The sequence below is a fragment of the Cavia porcellus genome, unplaced genomic scaffold (assembly GCF_034190915.1).
Source record: "Cavia porcellus strain 051 isolate PalLab524CR breed Dunkin Hartley unplaced genomic scaffold, mCavPor4.1 scaffold_18, whole genome shotgun sequence".
Taxonomy (NCBI): domain Eukaryota; kingdom Metazoa; phylum Chordata; class Mammalia; order Rodentia; family Caviidae; genus Cavia; species Cavia porcellus.
Genome location: NW_026947501.1, coordinates 48,067,644 through 48,094,251, shown reverse-complemented (window position 1 = coordinate 48,094,251; position 26,608 = coordinate 48,067,644).

Below are 26,608 nucleotides of genomic sequence, written 5' to 3'. Positions count from 1 at the left end.
TGATATTCTTCTATACCCACTTCACAACTGTGTTTACAATACCTCAAGACAGTATTTTGCACATATGGCTACATTATATTACAATGGCAGCTGATTTTTAAACAGCATTTCCAAATTTTGGCTTGCATATTATTGCTTCAATCGTTCTGTAACATTTTCTTCCAGATAATTCTTCTGTGATAGCACGCAATATGGTTCATTTTCAGTGCACTTAGAAGCTCCCAACGGTGGAAGAGAGGAAGGGTAGTTACTCAGCCCAGCGCCATGGCACAATTGTGTATTTATCCCTTGGAGTTGATCAGCAGCAGTGCTTGACCTTAAACAAACAAACAGTCCTAAAAATCAGTGTTATTATAATGGCTGTTATGTTACAAGGCATCTAATATCATTGTTGGAAAATGTTTTCATGGCTGACTAATAATCATTCCAGCTAGACGCTTGAATCTTATTATTACTTGTACTTCGCATATATGATTTCTGGGGTGCATCAACTCCATGTCTCAATGCTTTCTGCTAATTTTCAAGGGTGAGCAGAATTTGTGAGATGATTGGGAATGTTTGAGCAATGCCTTGGTGCTGTTGCCCAATGAGGAAGAACCTTGGAGATGCAGCCAAGGTTTGTTCTATAGATTTTGTTTGTTCCGTTTTCTTAGAACCCATCACTTTTCCTTGAAAACTCAGATTTTTAGGAACAAAGAATTTTTAAACATGAATATAGCCATGGATTGTCTTATTGGACATTTGCATACTATAAATTTTAATCAAAGACATGGACTACTCTTTCTTTTTTTATTTTAAAGTGGGTAAGATTAAACAGAACAAAACAGATCATTAGAAAACAATTTAAGAAACACAGATTTCAAAGCAAGACCACCGGAGATCTTTACTGTCTATCATATTGTCTCTTGTTTTCTTCCAAATATTTGTCCACATCTTCATACACAAAATAAGCAGAAAGCATTGAATACATACCAAACAAGATAATACTAAACTAATCAGAAAAGGATGATGAAGGCATTTTAGGTCTTCAAGACCAAACAGTAGGGAAGTCAACAATGGCTGCCATAATGTCTCTCATTCTCTTCAAAATAGCTTATCCATATCTCTACATATGTTGCAATTAAACAAAAGAAAATAGACTAATATCACTCTGGACAGAGAATAATAGCATTGCTAGGTTTTATATCATGACACTACAGAATTAGCACTGGGTATCTTAGTGTTTCTTTTTCCTCAAAGTATCTGTTCATTACATCATGCATTATATAACCTATTCTCGTAAAGTGTTTAGAAGTTCTAACATGTGTGAATCTCTACATGTATACCTATTCTTTCTGTATTAGAGGTAAAAACAAAACAAAGTAAGACAAAACTAAATAAATTCATAGAAAAATATGAAATAAAAGATCATATAAAACCGCAGTACGAGGTGATCTACAATGGTTACTATGACCAACTTTTAAAAGAGACTTGTCATCTTCAGTAGAATTGTCTACATTATCAGGCAAAGTATACTTGAACATAGCAGTATATAACAATATTAATAAAAGCAAAACATTGGAAACATTATAGGTCTTCAAAAGCAGTTAATATTTAAACCAGAATGGGCATCCTATTGTATCTTTTCATCTTAAGAGTAGTTGCCGCAACTCTTAGACTTGATACTATCAAGATATCAATACTATCAAGATGTCAATACAATCAGTCAAGATAAACAGCTATCTAGCCAACCAGATGTAAATAATGTCAGTCATAGTAAGACAGTGTAAGTAATACAGGGATTCAAGTTAAGTTAATAGGAAATTGAAGATAGTTACAGTAGTGTATCCGGCTATTTTGGGGATAGCTGTCTGTGCCCTCAAATCTAGTACGAGTAGACAGACTGGAACATAATAAAATCAAACTAAACAGAGTAATAAGAATAATGTGGCTTTTAAATTCATATACACTATTAACCATGGTCCTCTGCCTTCCTTTTTTAGACAGTTCCTCCTCTTTCACTTCTCCAGGGTGCTTTGTATATTTTGAGTCCCACTAACTCCTTTAGTTTTTAGATTAGTGGGGCAACCCACTATCTACCTAAGTGGTTCTGAATTTTTTTACCCTTGAGCTTGATCTTCAGCTGTATTCCTTTACTTAGTAAAGACTCAAGGTTTACCTTCCTTACAGCTGAGTAATTCTCCACTGCACAAAAGTGTCATGACTTTCCAACCTATCTGCAGCTGCTGGATGAGCTGTCCCTATTTCTCTCTGGGTCCCTGTCACATAGAGCATTGTTTTCTCATCTTTGACTTTTGGTTCATTAACCCTCTTTCAGGTTGATTACATTCAGAGCATCTAGATGGGCCCTATCTCCTGATATACTCTGCCTGTGTTTCTTTTTGTTAGTGTATCAAGGCAATCTGTGTTAGAGATTATAGCCAGCCTTCTCTGCCTCATCTCTGCTATGCTATTTTTCTGCTGTTGATTGTCTATTTTCTCCTTCATTCCACTGTCTGCCCCATTCACTGAGGTCTCTCTGCCACTGTTGCTGGAATCCTGGTGATTTCACTTGTTGCTGGAATCCTGATGATTTTTTTTCTCTCTCTAGAATGTCCTTCAGTATTTTCTGTAGAGTTGGATTGGTGTTCAGAAACTCCCACAGTTCCTCTTTGTCATGGAAACTTCTTGAGTTTTTCAGGGTACATCAATCTGGGTTGGAGATTATTTTCTTTCAGGGCTTGGACTATTTCACTCCAAGCTCTTCTTGATTTAATAGTTTGTGCTAAGAAGTCTGTAATTATTTTGATGGATTTCCTTTTATATATAATCTGTTTCTTTTCTTTGACCACTTTTAATATTTTATTCTTGGGATGAATTTCTGGAATATTGATTATTATATGTCTGAGTATACATCTGTTTTGGTTGTAGCTGGCTGCAGTTCTGTGTGACTTATAAATCTGAATATTTTTTTACTTTTCCTATGCTTGAGAATTTTTCCTTAATTATCACTGTGGATAGCCTTTGTATTTCATTTGTGTTTACTCTTGCTTCCTTGCTCACGATTTTTATTCTTAAGTTATACGTCTTCTTGTCATCTTCTAGCCTGTGTATTGTTACTTCCTGTTTCCTTGTTATTTTTAAGAGACTTTTATTTTCATGATCACACATTGCAAATCTATCTTCAAGTATTGAAAGGCTAACTTTAGTTTCTGTTAAGGCATTTTGCCAGCTTTCAATGGAATTTTTAATTTCCTGGTAATCTCTTTGGATTTGTTTCATCTATTCTAGATTTTTTTATATATTCTTCATCAAAGGTTTCTCTCCTTTTTCTGTGTTCCTCCATTCTTCCTTCTGTGTCTTCTTGAGAGGTTCTTAGCATTTCTTTTATTAATCTTCTTATATCTTGCTTCACTTGAATTAGAATTTCAGTTTAAAGTTTGTCTATGAGGTCACGAAGGTATTTCTTTATGTCCGCTGATGCTGTGTTCAGTATTGCATGTTTGCATATTGCATGTTGAAATATTGCATGCCTCTGTCTCTTCTGCATTTACCTCTCCTGGACTTATTTTTGTTGGGGCAGTAGCCTCCTTTTCTTGTTTCTTTCTCTTGTCATGTTTCTGGCTTCTTTCAGACAGGTGTATGGTGGAGGTCTGAGACTCTTTCTGTATTCCTTATCATTTTTCTGAAGTGTGCTGGCTATGAGATTGCTTCCCTCTCCAGTTTACTGTTGATCCGGGGTGCACACAGGAATGATGGGGGCTGGCCCTCTCCTCTCATCTAGTCAATGTGCGTGTGCCTTCAGCATGTTAGTCTGTGCCATGCAGACATCACAGGGTCAGAATAGTATCATCTCTGGCTATTGGGTTCCAACCAGGGGTGCGATCCAGCCCAAGCAGATCCCAGCAGTCCTCTTTGGGCTGAGAGTGGCTGACTGACATCACTGAGGTTCTAGGTTCAGGCCTGTCCTGCTCAAATCCACTATAGTGGAGTAGAAAAGTATGCAGTGTAGTAATGAAGAGTGTGGTGGCACCACCAAACAAGATCCAGATATCCTGCACCAGGACTTCTCATTATGTGGAAAAATAAGTGATATTTTAATTCAATATAATTTACTCTACTTAATAGAGTTTTCAGAAACCCAAAATAAAAGAGAAGTGACAGAGGCTGACAGGAAGCTTATTTTTTCATTTGCATCTCCAGCAGTGAGTTCTTGGGCATACCTTGTGACTCCTGAATCCTTTCAATGGTGCAGCTGAAATCATTCCCTCAGGTCCAAATAAACAACAGAATGTGACTTTACTTCTCATGCTTAGTGAAGCTGAAAATATCTCTTGACTCTTTTCAGAGACAATGATGACTTTTTTCTTAGACAGTGGTGTCAGTATGTAGTTCTCTGCAGTTCATATAGGGCGTCAACGACTATTGACAACTATAGTGCAAACTACTAAATAAAAAATTGAAATAAGATGCTGAACAGTCACAAGGGATTGTTGAAGCGATAGTCTTTTTACAGGATGAGGAATTCCCATAGTAATGAGTACATGACTTCTGAAGTTTCAGGGACTTCGGATGTTGATGGTGGTCCAAAGTCACTTTATCACAAGCAGTTCAATGTGTATACACAGTTTTACTACACCTCAATATTTTATACATCAGTGAGAAATAATAAAACACCACAAATTAAATGATTAGGTATTCTTCATTTAAGGACACAAGCTGGTCTAGCAAATGTCAGAATTTTTTTTTTTTTGTCTTTTTCATTTTTTTATCAGTACCAGGGATCGAACTCATGACCGCCTGCTTGCAAGGCAGGTGCTTATGCCGCTGAGCTAAACCCCTGGCAATATCAGAATTTTTAAGCAGTGATCTTAGAACATGGAACACAGAGGTTAAATGAAATAATCAAAGCACAGAAAGACATATATCAAATGATTTCATGCACATTTGGGATCTAAAAGAGGCCATTTTCACAGAGGCTGGGAATCCAGTAGGGTTATCAGTGGTGGGGGAGGTTGGGCAGAAGTGGGGAACAGTTGGTCAACAGGGGCAGTGCTACAGATGGACAGAATGTGTATGTTCTGCAGCTGTGTCATACAGCAGAGGGTCACAGCCGACACAATACACTGCATATATCAGAGTTGGGAAAGAGAATTTGGAATGTTCTCATCACAAAGAGCTGATGCATAATAAGCCAATAGCTGTATGGTAACTGTAATTTGATCGTTACACATGTATGAGTTTGTCAAAACATCTCATTGTATCCAATAAATAACAGCTTCAAAGAAACACTTAGTGAAATAAGTCATTTCCTGAGCTCCTACAACAATGATAGGAAAGGGTGATAAAGATGAACACTAATGTTTTAGTTAAATGGTAACGCTACAGTTCAAAGGCTTGGTAGATAACAATTGTCTGAAGATATCTTTGGGGCCAGAGAACAAAGCTCACTTAAGTAACTAAGAACACATCTGAAACAGACATTTGTGAAAATTCTCACCTAGTGATGACATCTGTGTATGAGTTATTGACAGTATCCTCAGTGAGGAGATAACATCCCAGTGCTTGACAGCATCTCCCTCTCTGCACTGGGGTTTCTTGGCCTTAGAAAGTGAGCCACTCAGGCTAGCAATGTGCTGGAATTTATCTGAAAAAGCATGCTGAATACTGTTGTGTGTGTGTGTAAATAGTTTTACTTGGTAAAATATTTCTTTTTAAGCACCAAACATAGCAAAACTACCTAATTATAAACATACCAAACTATAATTGAAATGCACAGAAAAATGCAATAATTGTAATGGGTACTTACTGAAAATCTGCTCAGTGCAAACCATCATTATCACACACAAAGCAAAGATGTGCGAAATTAACTCCCAGTGGTGAGTTGCCTTCCTTATTGGAAACAGAACCCCCAGACTAGATCTGGGCCCAAACTATCCAAGGAGGAAGATTATATTTTTTAGTGATCTTACTGTATAGGAACATATAAAGCTACAATTCCATCCAAAATGTAGTTCATATGCCTAAAGTGATGGTCCCACACACACAGTGCACAGTATACACACACACTTGGAAGAGTGTGAAAACACTTCCCACACCTAGAAAAGTTTTCAATGCAAGTCAGTTGATTTCTGAGCAGGTCCCAGCAAGGCACAGCTTGACACCATGAAGAAAAGGCTGCCTTGGCAATGGAGTGCACGAGCCTGGTGCATGCGGTCAGCTGAGGCTTTTGTCACCACTTCCCACTAGATCTATGCAGAGGGGTACCCAAGACTTTCTGCAGCTTGCGGAGGAGGAGTAAAGGGAACAAAAGAATGAGGCTTCAGGTCCACCTGTGAACAAACAAGGAGTCATTAGGATAGTACTCAAGTGAGTACCATAGTTCTGACCAGTGGGAAGTATGCATATTACATTTTCAACTTCTTGGCAACATCTTTAAGAGGGTAAAGTCCCTTAAAGTCACTACCCTTTTATTTCCTTCTGGAATGGGTTATAGGTTGTCAGTTAGAACAGTGTGCATTAGAGGCTGACAACTAAGGGAAAGAAACAAAAAGACACCAGGATCATCAGGTAGTGCTACAAAAGCACAGAAAGAAAAATGAGAAGTGTAGAAAGTGTAGAAATGTTTCCAAGTCTGTTTGGAATGTTTCTCAGGCTTTTTTTTTTTTTTTTTTTTTTTTTTTTTTTGCTGTTGATTGAACTCACAAACTCACACTTGCCAGGCAGGTGCTTATGCTGCTGAGCTAATCCCCAGTCCAAACTCAGACTTTTGTAGACATTACTAAAGAGCAGGATTAGAGGTTACAGACAGCAGAAGCTGGTGATGAGGGTGGCTCTGTAGGTTGGGGTTATGTGATAAAAGTCCTAAGTATTAAGGTAACTAAAGTGTTTATTCCCTGAGTTTTCTCCGTGAGTTCTGGGTGCATTGGTAGAAGGCAGGTGATCTTAGATATACAGAGCCGTCTACCTGCCTAGAGCCATGGTGGGCTCGCTCATCTTCTTGTCATTACTAGCAGCAGCACAGCAGATATAAACCTAGTATGGAAGATTATTTGGAGAAATAGCAGGTTTAAGAAAACCATCTAGGAATACACATGCAATAATTTACTAAGAGGTGTGAGAAAACCAAGCAGGATGGTCCCAATGAATGCCATGTGAAATGTTAATCCCTGCATCTTAAGACTATTAAAATGCAGACAAAGCCTTGACTCTTGGAAGCAATTAACCTACCCATGCAGACTGGAAAGCCTTCTGTGACTCACCGGAACCAGGTTTATTCCAATAGCAGCAGATCAGGGTAGACCAGAGAAAGATACATGACTTGCCCTGTTAAGGAACTAGCTATGAACAAGATTACATCGAGAGAAGTAAACATCCAGGAAGGAAACTGAAATGAAGAAATCTGAGTCGGAGAAGGAAGTGAGGAAGCAGAGAAATGTATTTAAATATAAGTTCAGACCAGAGATCATTATTGGGAAATAGTTCTGACATTGTAGACTAGGAGGAAGGACCAATAGAGTGTTACATCCCTGGGTTGGTAGGGTACAGCATGGGGTGACAGAAACATCGTTGTGTCACCTCTCATCCGATTCCAGGCACAAGGTCAACTTGGAGAGTAAGCTGTGTCTGTATTTTCTTAGTAGTCGGAATTTCTTCCATTTTGTACAGTTTTGTCTTTCCATGTCCAGTCTCTTTTCTTCTTTTTGGCATGATTATCTCTGATTAGGAATTTTCTGGTTAGGAATTAACCTGCCAATTTGTCTAATTAGCTCTTAAGCTCCCAACCTCATACTTTCTAGATGTACACATGTCTTGAAGACAGAGGTTGTTTTCCTGACAATTGCATTTCTTAAGTACTTAAAACCTATGCATATAATAGCTACCTAAATATCTGAGAGAGTTAGATTAATAAGTCACCAACAAGGTCCAACACTGCGGAGGTAGATGAAATGGAAGACTTGTCAAAGACTACTTTGCCCAATGCTCACTGAGTTCTGTCCATGGTTCTGAAGTCACTGATGAGCAAGACTGTTTCTGCTTTGCAGGAGCTCAGAGACAGAGGCAAGGCAAACAAGAGACTGGAGTATGACAATTTTCAGTGAGAGGTATCGTGGGCAACCGTGGAGCAAGGCAGGGCTTTACCTAGCCTGGTTCCTCTGGTGTTAACAGGTCTACGCATTAGCTTTGCACCACTGCAATAACAAATTATCACCGTGTTAGTGCTTCAAACAGCACAAGCTTGTTATGCTACACTTCTCCATTTCAGGAGACTCACAGCTGTCAAACTGAGCTCAAGTCAAAGTATTAGAAGAGCTGCATTTCTTTCTGGTGCCCTAAGGGAAAACATGTTTCTTCCTTTTCCAATTTCTAGAGAACATCTACATTCCTTGGCTAGTGGGCTTCTTATTTATCTCATCTTCTGTCAGCAACATAGCACTCTGTCTTCTCACTGCAGCTCTTTCTGACATATTTGTGTGAAATCCTCCACTCTTGTAGACAAAAATAAAATTAGAACCTCTCAAATAGTGTAGGCTAATCCAACCATCCCAAGGACTCCAACTTTAATCATACCTGAAAAGACCTTTCCACTATACAAGGTACTATCTTAGCAGGTCCTGATGACTGGAACCTTTGAGAAGTCATTGTTCAGCTGCAGGACTCACTGTGACTTCTAGAACATCAATTTTAATTCAGTTAATGCATAAGAAATGAGGCGCAAGATCAATGAGATTATTATTTTTCAAAGGAATACAGAATAGTAATTTCAGGCACTACTGTGACAAGGGTATTGTTTTATTTTAGTGTTAATGTTTATATAACAAACAGCAAGAAATTACAATATCTGCTAATGCTTATATTTGTGTGTCACAACTTATTTTGTCTTTCATTTTAGAAAAACATAAATATATTAAATACTGTGGTGGCAATTTAGAGATGCATTGAAACAACTGAGATTTTTTGTTTGTTTGCTTTTTTTCTCAAAACTTTGTACAGTGTTTTTGTTCCTTCTTGATGGTTTGAGTAGATGAAATTGTATAACTCAGAGCATATCGTTTTAGTGAACAATGTGACAGTAACAGGATTACAAACTATATTAAAACTTTGTTAAGGTTTCTGAAATTCTTAAGGTATTTACATATTAGTTTTAACAGATAACTGCTTACAAAGAATAATTGTGTTAGATTTATAGGTTTGCTACATTACACTTTCAAGAGAAAATTCAGTTGTATTAAAGATGACTGCTTAGTCTGTAGTGTCTAAAAGAATTCAGTTACATTTTTAAATATAATCAGGTAATAGAGCCATTTTCTCAAAAAAGCTTATGAATTTAAATGCAAAGTGATTAGTTTTATATTCATAAATAAGATTTCAAGGCTCTTATTCGCTTAAATAACATTTATAAAGCAAGCTTTTTTTTTCCTTTTTGTCGTTACTGGGGATCGAACTCACGACTGCCTGCTTGCAAGGCAGGCACTTATGCTGAGCTAAAAAATTTTAAAATATGATTTGAATGAGTTTTCAATAGGTTAAAAGTATATTTGATTGTGAATATTCCTTTTCATCAAAGAAGTCTACCCTCACTATTGACATATTATTAAAGGGAATGACAAAATACCTCCTCCGCCAAAATTCAGTAATGTTTCTCGCAGCCTGGTTGCTATATTAACTCAATTTTAAAATATTAAATTTTCATCACTAGAGAGCTACTTTGAGAAACTAAGTTCTATCTATAACGTGTATTATTTAACACTGACAGATACTAGTTAGTTCCATGAAAAACTAGTTTCAAAGACACTCTTGATTTTTTTTTTTTTTTTTTTTTTTTTTTTTGTAAAATCACACATGTCTGACCCCAAAGAGAAAATGAAAATAGAAGTATCACTTTGTTAACTAAGACAAAGGATCTGGCGAAGATTGCTGCTTTCCTTTAAAGTCTCTGCCTTTCCCACAAGATAATGAAAACCGGCAGCCATATGGGGTGCGCAGCTTCAGTCTTCAGGAGCCTCCTGAAGAGACCCTGAAGTCCGTGTGCACTTTCCCGTGTCCCTGTCCACTTTCCCGTGTCCCTGTCCCTCTGGTCATCTTGCAGGTGGACACTGTGACACTGGACAGAGAGCAAGATTAAAGCGTTTGCGGCTGAGCAGAGCAAGCAAAGGCGGTGGCTCACTGACAGCTCAGAGTGGGCCTGGGCTGGCTCGGGCCTCCCACCTGTGCACTCCCAAGGGGCGGCACCCCTGGGCCCTGCTGTGGGCTTGGACTCAGCATCTCCGGAAGTCTCTGTGGTAAAGGCGCGGTCGTTGGTGCACCACTGGGGAATGCTGGACCTCTTAGAAGGCCGGGGACCCCTCAGGACTGCCAGGGCCCTCTGCTTCCACTCTTTCCTGCAGGCTCTTGGGATAAGCACTTTTGCTCCTTCCCATCCTTCCCATGAGATTTGACCTACTAGAAGCATATGGGCAGATCAGCTGTCAGATGAAACTTCCAAAACAGTAAGCAGGAATCAGCCTTTTGTCTTTATAAATCAGTGGTTGCAGGCATTTTGTTATAGCGTTGGAATGGTAGCTGACACAGACATTATCCTTTACACAATAAGAAGACATGTTAAACTTTTCAGTGATGGTATCTTATGTATTTTACAAATTGATTTCAATTATCATTTATTAACAATATAAAATATAAATGAAAATGTTTAATATTTAACATGTTTTAAAAACTTAAACATAATATTATTTGTCCAAAATTAAACCTCCTATGTGATGGAAAAGGAAACCAAATTTTCTCAAATTCCTAGAACAGCATTTTAAAAGCATATTTATTACCACTTCCTACTGGATTATTTTAATGTTAATATCTTCTACAATAATCATTGTTTTGTGCAATGGTATCATGAGTTAAACTATTAAACAATTCACAATGACTTAAATATAACATATGAAAATCACTATTATAAAATTAAAATGTTCTTTTTGATATATTTTTTAAAAATTTAAAAGTTAAATAGTGTTAAAACATTTTGTTATATGTCCACTGGCAAGTTAGTAGAGCACAGGTTAAATATTTAAATTTTGTTGACTGCAAATTGTTGTGTTTCTGTAAATTAAATTATGATTCAATTTAGATCTCTTGGGTTCAGTTCTTTTACCTTAGCTGTTTATAAAATGATTCATCATAAACAATTAAACACAGACACCTGGAATGAGTAATTGCTCAGCATAAGTGGGTGACGCCGTCCAGTCACCTCTGTTACAGAGCATGTTGCCAATGAACACTTACTAGGTGCCCAGTGTGTGACAGCTCTAAGGCTGGGCTCATTCTATGGTAACCAAAATGACAGTTTATATGACTTAGAGTCATCACATGTTCAGAAGGGACATCTGAGTAAGCTGATATGGAGTAAGAGGAGGGGAATGGGAAAAAAGAGAACTCAAGACACATCATGTACAGGTACAAATTCCCTATGATAAATGTGATCTTTCTGCATGCCTAAGTTGTACCAATAAACCTAATCTTACAAAGTTTATATTAACATTTTTTGTGCTTTGAGTCATCAGAAATCTAACTTTTTGAGATTGGAAAAAATGAACAAAATTAGCCAAGCTTTAGGTTCAAGTCAATATATACTCAATCAATCCTCTGAGAAGTGGATCAGTTTATATTGTTTATTTAAACCTGAATACTTTAGGAAATGTTTACTTGAAAATATTAAATCAATTAATTTTAGTCTAGTTTTTCATAATTAGATAATATTTGTTGAAAGGAATTTTATGATTAAATGAAACATTTTCTTCTAATTTCAAGATCTAGACAAATTTTATAATTCTTAACATTTAAATTGAAATTGTTGAAATTAATTTTAATGAAAAGTACTAATTTCCTTTTATAAAATGTCTGGCATGCAACTGAAAGGATATTGGCATTTTTAAATAATTCACATTGTTGAAAATATTTTAATTAAAGACAAAATAACAGTTTGCTATGATTTTTGCATTAAAAACACATGACGTTTGTAAAAATTTGGTGACATTTTGCAAAGAATCTTGCTACTTATTAACTTTGAATAGTTTAGTGTGCACATCAATAGGTATGTTTGTCTTGTTATTTATGAGTGATCAAATTTTCTCAAAGTTATTTTTGATAGTGCCATCTACTGTTTCCCTCAATGATCTTGCTAGTAACTTTTGTTTCTTGCTTTACTTAAGCAAGTTATATATATATATATATATATATATATATATATATATATCAAGTAAGAACTAAAATATGCTAAATGTTTGCATCAAAAAGTTACTACAGTAAGACACATTGCTATTAATGCCCCTGAAGATGCTCCCCTTGGGCTTGGACTCACTTATCCCATCATTCTTGCAACTTTCTGTAGAAGTTCTGGAAGCTCTCTTCCATGAGAGTCTTTCGTCATGTGGTCAGGGACACCTGACCATTCTGAAACAAGCAAGGTATCTTTACTTCTGATGGTCATTTGATTTCAGGAAGAGCCAGATGTCATATGAGATACTACACTCAGTGAGTAGGTTGCAGGAGAGCACACTTGGATTGTAGGAGCCTGCCCTTCCGCTGGATGCCAATCAGCAGCAGCATTCTCAGCATTCATGGTATTGCTGATCACACTTTGTGCCCAGAAAGCAGGATCAGCAGAACCACTTCCAGAGTGGCAAGAATGTGTAAAGTGTGTTTGATGTAAGGGACAGTAATTTGGGGGGTGTTGATGTAGTGTGCCCTTTACTCAAGTCATTTTTAAAATTTTGAAAATTTATCCTACATTTTTACTATTCCTTCCCTTATTATTGGTATCTGTGTGTGTATAGTCTATCAATCTTCGGTATAAATAATGAGCTTCCAAATATAATCAATGAGTTTGAACATAATAAATAATGGCCATTTGAAAATTTAAAAAAGAAACCAGCATTCCTGTACCCTACACTATACAACAAAATGTTTTCACAGTACAAAAAAATTATTTTTAATTCCAAAAAGTAGTTTAAGCAAATAAAGAATAGAGCTGGAAAAGATAATTTCTAAATGGCCTTGCATTTTGAAATTTTATTTAATTGACAACTAAAATTGTATTTATTCAGTGCAACATGTTTTGATATGTGTATGTGCTGCACAATAATGACATGATTTAATATTCTCATATAGCTTTTTTTGGTGAGAACACCTAAAATCTATCAATTTTCAAACATATGATATTGTTATGATTTGTGTCTGGATGTCCCCCCAGAGTCTCATGGGGTCATGGGGGATTGGGCTTTTCAAAGGTAGCTGAGTCCAGCATTTGTGATTGCTTTGTTGTCTAGCACTGGGATTGACATTGTGTGTGCTGCCCTGACCTAGGAGCAGCGAGCCAGCATACAATACACGGGCAGGAGGGAGGTGTGTTTTCCCCCTTTCCCTTTTGCCCTTGCTACTTCTGGTATCTGCAGCAATTGCCTTGATGGTTTCCCATCAGTCCCATCACCTTGAGAGCCAGCTGATTGTCAATTAAAACCTCCAAACACTGTAAGCTAAATAAACCTTTCCTTCTTTCATTTTGAGCATCAATTATTTTGACTCAGCAATGATAGAAAAGCAACCAACATAGTTGTATTATTAACTGTACTTACCATTATGCACAATGAATGTTTTGAATATTTTATAAAATGTATTTGAGGTACACACTTACACACATACATTGAAACACCTTTGCACACAGTTGAGGAAAACTTTTGTCATTTACACAATTGTTATCATTTTCTTCTATAACAATTTTCTAGGTGTCCCCTGGTAGGAAAAAAAAGTGATTAAAGCAGTGCACAAATAAGAATCATTCCTGGATTTTAATTTTTGAATTTGAGCCTTGAATACCAACAGTTCAGAGAAAGACAAAAAAAGCAACTGGCAAAAGCATTCACAATTTTCCTCATCCCAGCCATCAGATTAGGCTTGCTGGGCTGAGGAAAGAAAGGGCAGCACACATGCAGCATCCCTGACTGTGGAAACACAGCACTGCATGCTGAAACCCAGAGCTGAAGCTAGGACTCAGCCCATGCTCCCTCTGTGGCTCCATGAGCCCCAGTGGAACTCAGAAGTGCCTTCATTAAAGAGTTCCAATGGGAAGCACAAACTTGACCTCAGCAGGTGTCTCCACAGGGAGACTCTGGCAGGTGTAGGCACCGGGTTAGACTGGACAATCTACTAAGGGAAGGGTGGGCTGCATCCCCTGGGCCATCCACATTCAGCAGACACTTGTTTCTGAATGAATGAATATTGCACCAGCATGGGAGATGGATTCCGCTGAACCTATCCTCCTGCCAATCAAGGGCTCCTCTAGTGACAAGCTATATGCTTTAAGTTCTGTCATGAGTAAAATGCCACTTTCTCAGCAGTAGAGTTAAGAATGTGAAGAATTTCACATGCTAGTAAATGAACAGTAAGTAAAACAGTAGGTTTAATATGTTACTAGGAATTTATGACAGCTTCTCATGATAGCAACCTGAGAGCCCCAAGGACGTAATTGTTTCAGCAATGAATTCCTGATTGGAAAAACCACCAGTATTTGAACACTTAAAATTTTATATTTCTGTGTTTCATAGGCTAAAATGTGGGCAATGAGGAAACAGAACAAACAGAGTGCTTGCGCATGCCCCTAACTATGACATCACCAACAAGGATGGTACACAGTTTGGTGCCTGGCTTTTCTAACCCAATGGTGCTGTATCAAACAGCTAACGGCGACTCCGTGAGCACCCATGGACCCTGAACTGCATGCCTGGCGTGAAGACTTGTGGGACTCTGCCTCTTCTCTTAGGCTCCGAACTGCCTGAAGTGAAAGACAAACATGAGGCCTGGAGCAACATTGCTTGATTAACAGCACACAGTCCTTTGAAGTGGTCATGTGAACTTTCATCTGTAACATTGCACGCAGCATCAGAAGACAGGTTTTCCTGCTATGAGCGTATAATTCAAACCCATAAATGTAATGTGCAGTATATAATAATCTGGGTCCTTTCCTCTTGCAACCCCTGTTGCTGATGGCAATGAACAGTTAGTGCCTCCCTTTGGTGAACAGTTACCTCACTCCAAGTCCAGAAAACCCCAGGTGGACTCCATTTAGTAAAGGATTTTCAGGTAAAGCTCAGGATCACAGGCATGAGATCTGATCAGTGATTGCCTTAGGCGATCTCCTGTGAGTTTTCTGTTTCCACATTTGCTCCTGGGTTGTCATTATCTGACATTTGTGAATATTTCACGAGTTTGAACTCTACGTGATCAATTGTAAGTGCTACAGGTCACATCAACATCTTGGAAGAGAGTACAACATCCTTGAAATGACAATCGATCCATTTTTAGGTCTCCTAACATTTTTTCCTGCACAGCACTTTAATACTTCAGCATTTTAAAATGATGAATGAGAGCCACAAGACTTTTTCAAATTTTTGGAAGAACTGACCCACCGTCCTTTATTGTGCAGGGGCACAGTCCGTTCTCTGGGGGTCCCAAGGATGCACTCACCTAGGACTCTGCAGCACCATCTTGGTTTCTTTCCTCCCTCTGACTGCTCTTCCTTTTGGATGCAGTGTGAGCTGCCTTAGAAAGGCACGGAATGGGGCTTGCAATTCTGCTTCGAGGCGGTGTGAGAAAATAGAGGTGACTTTATATTATCACATCCGCACACCCTGACTCATGCAGTGGCCTGTGCCCAGTGGTTCCAAAACACACCGCTGAGAACACCTTTTCAGCAACTTGGACCCAGGCCTAAGAGCTCTTGCTTGTGAGAAAATAGCATTAAGTGAAAACAGATGATTAATCTGTTTCCTACGTTTTGAACTGGGGAGAGGATCAAGAGATGTATGGGTAAGAGAATAGGAGGGCAAAGCATTTTAAAAAAAGAATTAAGGTGTGTCACTTACATACCTTACACACTACCATGCAGTACCACATACACACTACCACACAGTACTACAGTTATTAGTAGAAACAAATCAATAATCAATAATTCCTCAGTAAGAAATAAAACTTAGACATTTTATATATGTAGGCCATAAAAATAAATAAATAGTAAGTAAGTAGAGGAAGGAAAGAGATGACGGACAGGCAGGCAGGCTGGAGGCAAGCAACTTTCTTTACTGCAGAGAGTTCCTATTCTATTTGGAAACTGAGAGGTAAATACAGCTTTGAAGCACTCTGTTTCCTCAGACTTAAGCAACAGGGAGTTAATTGTAGAAGACAGTGCTATAGAAATAGAAAAGTATATTTTAATAAGTGGAGAGAAACTTTGTGTTCACGGGTAGGAAGACTCAATACTGTTAAGATGTCATTCCTTCCTGTGTTCACTTATAGATCCAACACAGTCTCAGAATCCTAGAATGTTTCTCTGTGAAAAGTGACACAGAATCCAGCACACAATATGATGATAACAGAAACAAGGAAAATATGGGTAGTAGCTCCACGCAATGGAATCCTGCAGATTCTCTGCAGAGGGTGATGATAACTAATGAATTCAGTGTAACAGGTATCAGGGCATGGTTGTGATTTTATTTCATGGGCGTAGAACAGTTCCTTACCCATGCACTCAAATATAGGCAGATAGCTACAATTCCACAAATTGTCTCACCAAGAGCTGAGACATCTAGAAGTTCCAAGACTGAGTAACCCGCAGTAGACAAGGGGAGTGTACACAGCATGAGAAGCATCACAAACGCAAGGATTACTGACAAGAACCTAATGTGATACTAGAAGGAAACAGGACGCTTGGTCTCTAATCCCGCACAGTGATGGTGTCATTCTGCACAGATGGCCCTGTTGCTGTGGCAGAAAAACTTTTTACTGTTGGTGAAATGAGATAAACAACTGGAGACCCTTTTAATTTAGACATCCTTTTAATTTAGACATCCTTTCAAAACACAAAGAAAATAGGTGTTTGATCTTAGGAGGGGTTTTGGACATTTTTCTGTATTTCTCTTGCACTGGGAAGCCAAGAGTTGAAGATCCATGTGTCTGCCGCACTATACTCCCCAACTGAGTCAGTGGGAGCCCTGTTGGGTCCCGCCAGACTGGTGTCCATCAGAGCAATTAGTCCTAATTAGCATACGCATTGTCCAGGCTGGAGGAGATCTTAGAACAGGACTGGCAGAGAGAATAATCCCCTTATCTTCACTCATGCTGATCCCTCCAGAAAACAAGATGGAAATACATTGTCAAGAATCTGTAAGGTAATTTCACTGTCACAGCCCCACTGGCAGCCAGGAGCTGAGGTCTGCCTCTTGTGACACCTGCCTGTGGCACTCAGGAACATGATCCTTATTCCGGAAATGGAAAATGAGATTCCAAAGGAATGGTAATGTTATTTACATTCGTGGCTGAAAGCTCCCACGGGGTCTTAATGCATATTTTTACATTTTAACACAATTGGGACCACTTAGTACTCTTGTATTCCTCATGAATATAATTGAATGAAATAGGCAAGGAGTTTCTTTGGAATATAAGTTTGAAAAATGTCCTTAAGTTTAATAGCCAATAAAAATTCTCCGTCTTTGTAGATGATGCTACTTAGGAAGACATTCTTGATGTGGATTAAAGAAATAGCAACTGCAACAATGTTTAAACCTATTTTATAGAAGAGAGTTTTCATTATTCATATTATTAAATTATTACAAACACAAGAACATGAGAATGACTACACAGTACAATTTAACCTGATATGTACAAAATTTAAATGATTTCCTTGATTTATGGGTTATGACTCTATTAATTTTATTTTTCAGTTGATCTTAATATTCATGTAATGTTCTAATATTCAAAATTATACTTTGATGATAAAATAATTCAAAATTTATTTTACTACTACAGTAAGATTGTAATTAAGAAATAGGTCGAGACAAAGTGAACTATTGAAATCTTTTGATATTGAAAATATGATGATATTTATGAAACTTAAAATGATCATACCTTTGGAGATTGTACTATTAACAAACTGGCAGAAGTACTCCGAACTTATGAAAATACTTTTAAATTTACTTGTTAGTTTGAGCAGTGCTCACAGTCAGACGTGCAGTGTGCACACAAGTGCATAAAATTGGACAAAGAGCTTTTGCGTCAGTAGATATTATATGAAGATGTATATAGGTATGTACTATCTACCCGTATGCACCATTATGTGTTTACAGGTATGTTTTTGCATATGTACTAGATATGGGGTAAAATTATTAAACTAATAAAAGAAATAAAATTTCTACCAGTTGCCTAAATGATAACACAAAACGAATACTATGTTATTATTTACCAATGATCACTAAAAGAAGGAGTTATTGATAATTTAGTAACATGGAATACTTAAATTACAATGTTAAATACCGGACAATGCAACGAAATCTTAAAAATACCACATGCCTGAAGAAAGGAAAGGGAATTGGCTTCATTGCTCTTAGGCACCTTTTTTTGTTTTACCACGAATATGTTTTTCTTTTACACTTTAAAAAAAAAAGCATAAGTGGAAAATACACACACAAAAAAACACAGACTGCCTCGGATTCAATTACAAACAAATTTAGGGGAAAAAAAAAAAACCTTCATCAAACAAATGGTGTATTTAAGAGGTAACCACATAGGGAAGAAAAAAAATTCACAATTTTAAACAATAATATTCACACACTTTCTACATTGCTGTATTTACTACACATAAGGGGAACTTCAGAATGGAGGTGCTGCCTTGTAAATGTTTTTTTTTTTTTTTTTAATGGCCCTCCTTTTTTGCTTTTCAAAATATTTAGTGTCTACATTTCATCAGCGAACCAAGTAAATCATAGCTTCTTCAAGTGCAAGGATCGAAACCAATTACCATTAGTGACCATTGGGTGCAGCCGATCCTTTCTGTGCCGTTGCCTGAATCTCAATGATCTCCCAAGTGTGCCCATGCAATTTAACAGGAAGATCAATACCCCCAGCAGTTAGCAGCAGCTCCCTTGAAGTGCTTCACAAAACATGCTACATTTCTCTGCCGAATAAATGTCAAAACATTCCAACAGCTACAATTCTTGGGAGAAATCGTTCTTCTGAAACATTATTGACATCCTTTAACCCACATTTCCCGCTGCTCTCCGGCTTCCTACTGGCCAGTCAATTCTGATTTGGCAAGAGCCACATCGACATTTGTCCCCCGCCGACTTGCTCAGCTGATGTATGGGTATTGGGACCAGGTAGGTAGGGCTTGGGGTCTAAGGGTCTGTGGTCTAACGCTGACCCAAGGTCAAGGTGGTGGCAGCCTCCCTCAGAGACTCAGCTTCGTTTCTCATATGCCCTTGGCGTGATCAATACCACTATGGAGCGTGTCTTCCTCAGCAGGAGTGACCACCCCTCTAATGCTCAGCTCCTTCTGGCAAACCAAACGCTTAAAAGACACCCTGAAGAAAAGTGGGACAGATTTCACCCTCTTCCAAGGACAGTCATGATTTTATGTATTTCCCATATGTAATTATATGTATAATATATATATATATATATATATATATATATGAAAGAGATAAGAATATTTTTTAAAATTTAAGTAAAATAAAAAATGAATAAAATTTATTTTAAGTCTTTCCCATTAGAAACTCTCACATCAAGACCACCCTGGCCCAATTCTCATACCAAACCTATGATCTATTTGAGAAGTCCTCAGTAATTAAAAAGCTTAGTCCGGAATGAACACCTTCCTTTGATGCCTTTGCTTTGTTTGTTTTCTTGATCTTTACTCCTCAGATATTATTCTTCAACCTTTTAAACAAGTGCCTTTGTAACAACCTTTTCCTTCAATCTTTCCACAGATTATTTGAAAATCTAAAAATTTTGCAGAAAGCACTGTGAGCAGAGTCTTACATACGTGGGCAGAAAGCCCTTGGAGATGGCCCAGGCTCTCTGTCAGGTTTGTAAGAGCAGGGACTGTCCTATGAAAGTGCCACATGCCTTCCATTCTGATTCAAAGAGCATATGGCCCTCAGGACTCTTTGCCCAGCACCCCTGTACAGCTCAGTGACTAAAGCCACTTCTGCATAGAAAAATCAGACATGGCTAAACGAGCAGTGGAGGCACAGCCACTGTTATTTTCCCGGTGTGGGCTTTCTTTGCTTGTGTGGACACTAACCTTAGTAGTGAACCAGGAAAGACTTTAATTTCCTACCATGCAACATCCTAGGATGCTGATCCACAGAGCTGTAACGTGTGCACGGGGCTAGTCACTCCTTGTCTGCACCCTCAGCTCAGCCTCTGGTGTTGATTAGGTCATCACAGTCTACCAGTGTAATGGGTATGAGTTAATACAAAAAGAAAGATCAGTACAAAAGGCAAAATGTCACAGTTTGATGTGCAAAGTTATTCGGTAGAGTTAGTTTATTACATAAGCATCATTGTTAGAATATTTGCATAGGGCAGTGAGCCATATTAGGTGTTTAGCTTAGATTTTTTGCAACAGACAACTGAAAAGTTCCCTTTAATTCCACTTAAACTTATAAACATTGCTAAGCAAACGAGGCCCATCAATTTTATCCATTGTAATTAACAGCTCTTGAAGATAAGATATAAAGCCAATATTTTCATAAGTCTTTTGTATCCATTCTCAAGCCATTATCCAAACATGTGTTTAATGGAAAAAAAATCACATGAAGTTATGAATATAACTTCCTTAGTAAGGCAGCATAAGTATCCAGGGAAAATGTATCAATGTGACCATCTTTCCTCTTCCTGTAGGTGTATTCTAGATCACTACCTCACCATGTATTTTAGGTTATGAGAGTGTACCACTGAGAGACTCTAAGAATCACCTACAAACGCAATGTCACAAGAAAGAGATGTTAAAATTGTAATGATAACAAGGATAGAATATACCATATATTGTCATATATATAAGAAAATTTACTTGACTCAAATATTAAATCCTTATACTTGACCAGATTTAACTGTTATAATTTTATGTAGTTTGAAAAATCTGTAAAATCAATGGTCTCTTTTAAAATTTTAAGTAAAAAATATTCTATTACAAATGTCAGGTAAGCTGCACATTTTATTCTTTAACCTGGAAGAAAATGAAATTTAGTGTATTCTAGAACAGAATTCTTGTAACTAATATAATCATATCTATATATCATTTGCATTATATATCTTCTTTATTTTGAGGGTGGGTATATTTTCTTTATATTACTCCAAATGTTACTTCATTCTATTATGTACCTTATGAATACATATGTAACTACCTCTGAGATATCTTTGGACATTTATATTACATTTCTTAAATTAGTAACTTTTCATATCACTTTCTAAAGCAGGCATTTTTCGTGTCTCCTAATGAGAGACTCTGCAAGGTTAAGGAATTGCTGAATGTTTGGTTTCTAAGCCTGTGGTTGTGTGAAACCAAACTCCACATTTTAAGCAGCATGCTCTTCTATGCTGCCTCTTTTAGAGTAGTCTAAAGTGATACGCATATATCCACTGAGGGAAGGATGTTTATCAGGAAGGACTGGTGCCTTCTCCATCAGGCAAACCTGATCAAAATCATAATGTAAGAATAATCATTCCTGCGGCTTAATGACACAATATTCATCAATATTTAGTGAGTTTGGAGCAAGAGGAAAATGTTTAGCTTTTCCAAGCTCAGCTTTGTTAAATAATTTTTGTTATTCCTATTAAAACCAACTAGAGGTTGTAGGGTAGAAGACATCTAGGTGCAATTGTGGGCATAGAAGAAATGCAACTTCTAAGCACAGTGGAGGTTAGGGCTTAAGAATTCACACTGTGACTTCTGCCCTGTGGTTGCATCTCCATTCCATAATTTACCTGAAATCCTCAGTCCTCTTGAAGATGCCTGTCACTGGGACTACCAGTTGGATATTATTTCAGTAATGCATACTGCTGAGGAGACCCAACAGCAAAATGAATAAAAAATAAATAATTGAATACAAGGGCAACATTCTAGGATGTTAGCACAGGGGACATAAAGAAAAGAGCTAAAGAGATTCCTGAGCGGGGGACACTGCACACCAAGTGGCTATCAGTGACAGTCCTGGGCAGTTACTCCACAGGGAGGATGGCAGCCACGTGAGACTGGGCAGGACTTCACGTTTGGAGAGGAGGAGATAAAACTATCCCTTCGAGTTCCACCTCCAGCAAGACTATCAATGCAATAGAAAGGTAGAATAAATGCTTTCAAGGGGGCTCCTCTCAGCTGGACTCTTTCTTGGGAAGCTTCCAGATGCTCAGTAGAATACAGAATGTGCAGAAACAAAATACTACCAACAGTGTGAGAAGAGGCAGATACCACCTGCAGCCCGGGGTAGTGAGATAGTGCCAGAGAAAAGCCCTGGAAAAGGGCAGGTCCTGGAGCCTTGATGGTGACCATAAGGCACAACACAGAAATGTAATCAAATGAAACTCAGAACCAAATCATTCGGAGCCCAGGACCTGCTCACAAGGTCGAGGTTACCACCAGCAGTGGAGGAGCTACTGTGACACCGATGCTGTGTCCGAGCTGGTCCTGTGAACACAGAAACTCTCCAGACGTATTTAAGTGAGGACCAATTTTGTATCCCACTGACACGGTGAAACACCAGGAGGTCTTCCTGTGATGACCTCCAGTGACCAGAAGACATGTATGGAAGGAGACACATTAGGTTTTCATAACATCTGCTGTCCAGTAGAAGTGAAGAGTGGTTTCCTACATTGTCAGATTCATAAAGAAATGAAAGGATTAAAACAGTCATTGAGGGGCTGGGGATTTAGCTCAGCGGCATAAGCGCCTGCCTTACAAGCAGGCAGTTGTGAGTTTGATCCCTGGTACCGATAAAAAGGAAAAAGACAAAAAAAAAAAAAAAAAAAAAAAAAAAAATAAAACAGTCATTGAAGAGTTAGGTCTGGATAAAGTGCAGATTCCAAGGTTGGAACTCAATATACCAGTGGTCAGTGTGGTGCAAAAGAGAAAAGACCAGCACGGGAATGGAGTGGATCATAGATCCCTCAATCTTGTTTTTGCATGAGCCCACCCCTGAGTTAGAACCATGCACAGCAGATGCTGCCCTTTTGCTGTTGAAGGGGATGTCTCAGCAGGAATGAGCAACCATCTTCTCCATTCATCAGCCTCAGTATTCAGTCTCCAAGCTGCTTGATACCATCACCTTATTGGCTGCAGGAAAATTAATGTTCCCTGGTCCTGCTCTGGCAGATTTGGAGGGCTCTGCCTTAGCAGGCTACAGCTGGGAACCCTACAGCAGGCCTGATCATGTCTTCCTGGACGTAGTTAATGGAAGCTCTGCTGCTGTAACATCCAGCAGGACTTAGGAGCCTTCTAAGAGACAAGCCAATCATAGAAAAGCCAGGTAAATCTGATGCAAATATCTCCTCATGCAGAGATAGGAAAGCTGACTTAAATCAACTGTCAGGCAGCTAGACACAGAAGAGGAACTGAACTTTCAAGAACACCTATTTGACTTCCGTCTGTCATCAGTTGGGCTGGATTGCCAGGCATTCATTCAAAACCCTGCTCAGCAATCTCCAGGCCACGGTTGTGCATATCAGTGTACTGGCACTGGTTATCAGTGCCATTTACTTTGGGTAGAAAACGACAGAGCTGGAATCCAGAACAGAGCCGGGAGTTGTTGTTCTTGACAACCTACCACTGTCTCAGCAGCTGTCAGCCGTGGAGCCCTGGGGTGTGGAATAAGCACTTCATGCATGAACGTAGCAGTGGATAAGGCACACTGGCATCTAACTTCTTTGCAAAATTATCATCTGATTTACTAGCAGTGAGTTTGTTGCCAAGTGTTACATTATGAACATTGTGTACTTCCTGTTCAAACCAAAAACAGTGACAGAGGTTTTCCTCATGATGATGTTTACCCATATGCCCGAGGCTTGTACTGCCACACCCATGACACAGGCCACAGAAGCAGGTCAGAGTGTGGGCTCCGTACTTCCCATGACTGGACCTTTGGTGCTTTGGGTACTCTCTCCAGGTCAGGTGGTAAATCTCAAGAACTATTGCTCCTCTGTTTCATGGATTCAGTGCTTCCGTGCTTCTAAATATGGTACAGCTTTGTGGTATAACAAATTTGGGGGGGCAAGACTTCTGTCCAGGATTCAATACAATGCAAATGATACCTGTGGTAACCACTGTGCAATATGTGCTGGAGAATGATATCTGAGAAATTAGGGCATTGATCTCACCCCTTGGGGCTTGTGCAAGAATCGTGTAGTTTTGGTTTGTTTGACCATCAACTTCCTCACAACTGCTTACCAAAAATTGATATTTCTCCAAAAACATTCTTAAGTTCTTTAATTTACTTGGAATTGCCCTCATATGAAAAAGAACATCTTAAACTTTAAAAAAATGGAATAAAATCATAGTAAGTACACTATAAAGCACAATAACAACCAGGGAAAGTATTGAATCAGAAACAAATATAATCGTAGCATATGACTCAGTTCAAGGATGAGTATCAATATCGTAGGAATCATAGGAAGGGATTGGAGTTCTGAAGATGGTGGCTTGATAAGTGGCAGGGTAGAGAGCCTCTCTGAGAAAAACAACTCAATGCTAGAATTTAACACCATGGAGAAGACCAGATGAAAGGAAAGGGATTCTCACAACCCAGACCCAGAAAGAGACCTAGGATAAAGAAAAGGAAAGAAAGGAAGGAAAAATGTGGATGAAAGGCTGGAACCAGATGCGCTCACTGGGACTGGTCCTGCGCTGTGCTAGATGCGCCTTGGGGTCAGGCGATTCACAGTCACACTGGAGCCATGGTCACCGAGGTCAGGAGTTGATAAGTCCAGGGCGCTTGGCGGGAGGACGCGGCACAGAGTGGACTGGAGGCAAGGTGGAGAGCTGCATTGGTTCACGGTGAATGCTGGAGGTGGGGTCCCATGGTGGGGTGGGGGGGCAGCTGGAGGACATATTGAAGTTGGGCAGGACAAGGCCTGAGTCTGGCACCACAGTGGCATCAGTCAGCCAGCTCTGGCCCAGAGAGGACTGGTGGGACCTGCTTGGGCTGAGTCACACCCCTGGTCGGGACCCAATAGCCAGGGACGGAACTGTCCTGAACCTGTGATGTCCGCAAAGCACAGGCGAAGTTGCTGAATACACTTGCCAGTTGGCTGGCTCTGAGGAGAGTGGCCAGCCCACAGTCCATGCATGTACCTCACATAACAGCAAACTGGAGAAGGCAGCAGCAAAACCCCAGCCAGCATGCTTCAGAAAAACCATAAGCAATGCGGAGAGGGCAGAGACCTCCACCACACACCTGTCTGAAAGAAACCAGAAACATGACAAGAGAAAGAAATAAGAAAAAGCCTCCAGCCACTGACTTTGGTAAAATAAGGGCAGGAGAGGTACGTACAGAAGAGATCCAGTGCAGCAATCATGCAATATTGGCCACAACACAACACAGGCATAGCAGATAAGGAGATAGGGTCTGTCAAGATGCTCTGAATAGGAAATATAATCAACCTGAAAGAGGGTTAATGAACCAGAAGTTAAAGATGAGAAAACAATGCTCTGTGTGACAGGGAATCAGAGACAAATAGGGACAGCTCGTCCAGCAGCTGCTGATAGGTTGAAAAGTCATGACAATTTTGTGCAGTGGAGAACTACTCAGTTCTAAGGAAGGAAAACCTTGAGGCTTTAGTAGGTAAAGGAAGACAGCTCAAGATCAAACTCAGGGGTAAAAATCTTCAGAACCACTTAGGTAGATAGTGTATTACCCCCTAATCTAAAAACCAAAGGAATTAGTGGGACCCAAGATATACAAAGCACCCTGAGAAAGAGAAAAGGGAGGAATTGTCTGAAAAAGGAAGGCAGAAGACATTGTTAATAGGATTTAAAAGCCACATTAGTCTTATTGCTCTGTTTAGTTTGATTATATTTTCTTCCGGTCTGTCTACTTACACTAGATTTGAGGGCACAGACAGCTATCCCAAAAAGAGCAGGATATACTATTTAACTATTCTTAAATTCCTACTGACTTAACTGAATTATTTACATTGTTCTACTATGACTGATCTTATTTGAATTTGGTTTGTTAGACCGTTCTTTTGTCTTGAATGATTTTTTTTTTCGAATTTGGTATGCTTGATAGTATCAAGTCTAAGAATAGAGGCAATTCTGAAGATGACAAGTTGTAATAAGATACCCATACCGGTTTGATTATTAACTGCTTTTGAAGTCCTACAATGTCTCCAATGTTGTGTTTATTAAAATTTCTATGTAATGCTATGTTCAGTTATATTATGTCTGATTGTCAATAGACAATTCTATTGAAAATAACAAGAGATAGCATAGTAACTACTATAGATCACCTAGTATTGTGGTTTTATATTGTCTTTTTCATTTCATGTTTTTCTAGGAATTTATTTAGTTTTGTCTTGCTTTGTTCTTTTTTTCTTTCTAATAAAGAAAGGATAGGTATACATGTAGAGATTCACACGTGTAGAATTTCTAAACAGTTTAGGGGAACAGATTATATAATGCACCATGTAATGAACAGATACTCTAAAGAGGAAGAGCCACTAAGATAACCAGTGCTAATTATGTAGCATTATGATATAAAATCTAGCAATACTATTATTCACTTTTCAGAGTAATATTAATCTAGTCTCATGTTTCATTTCA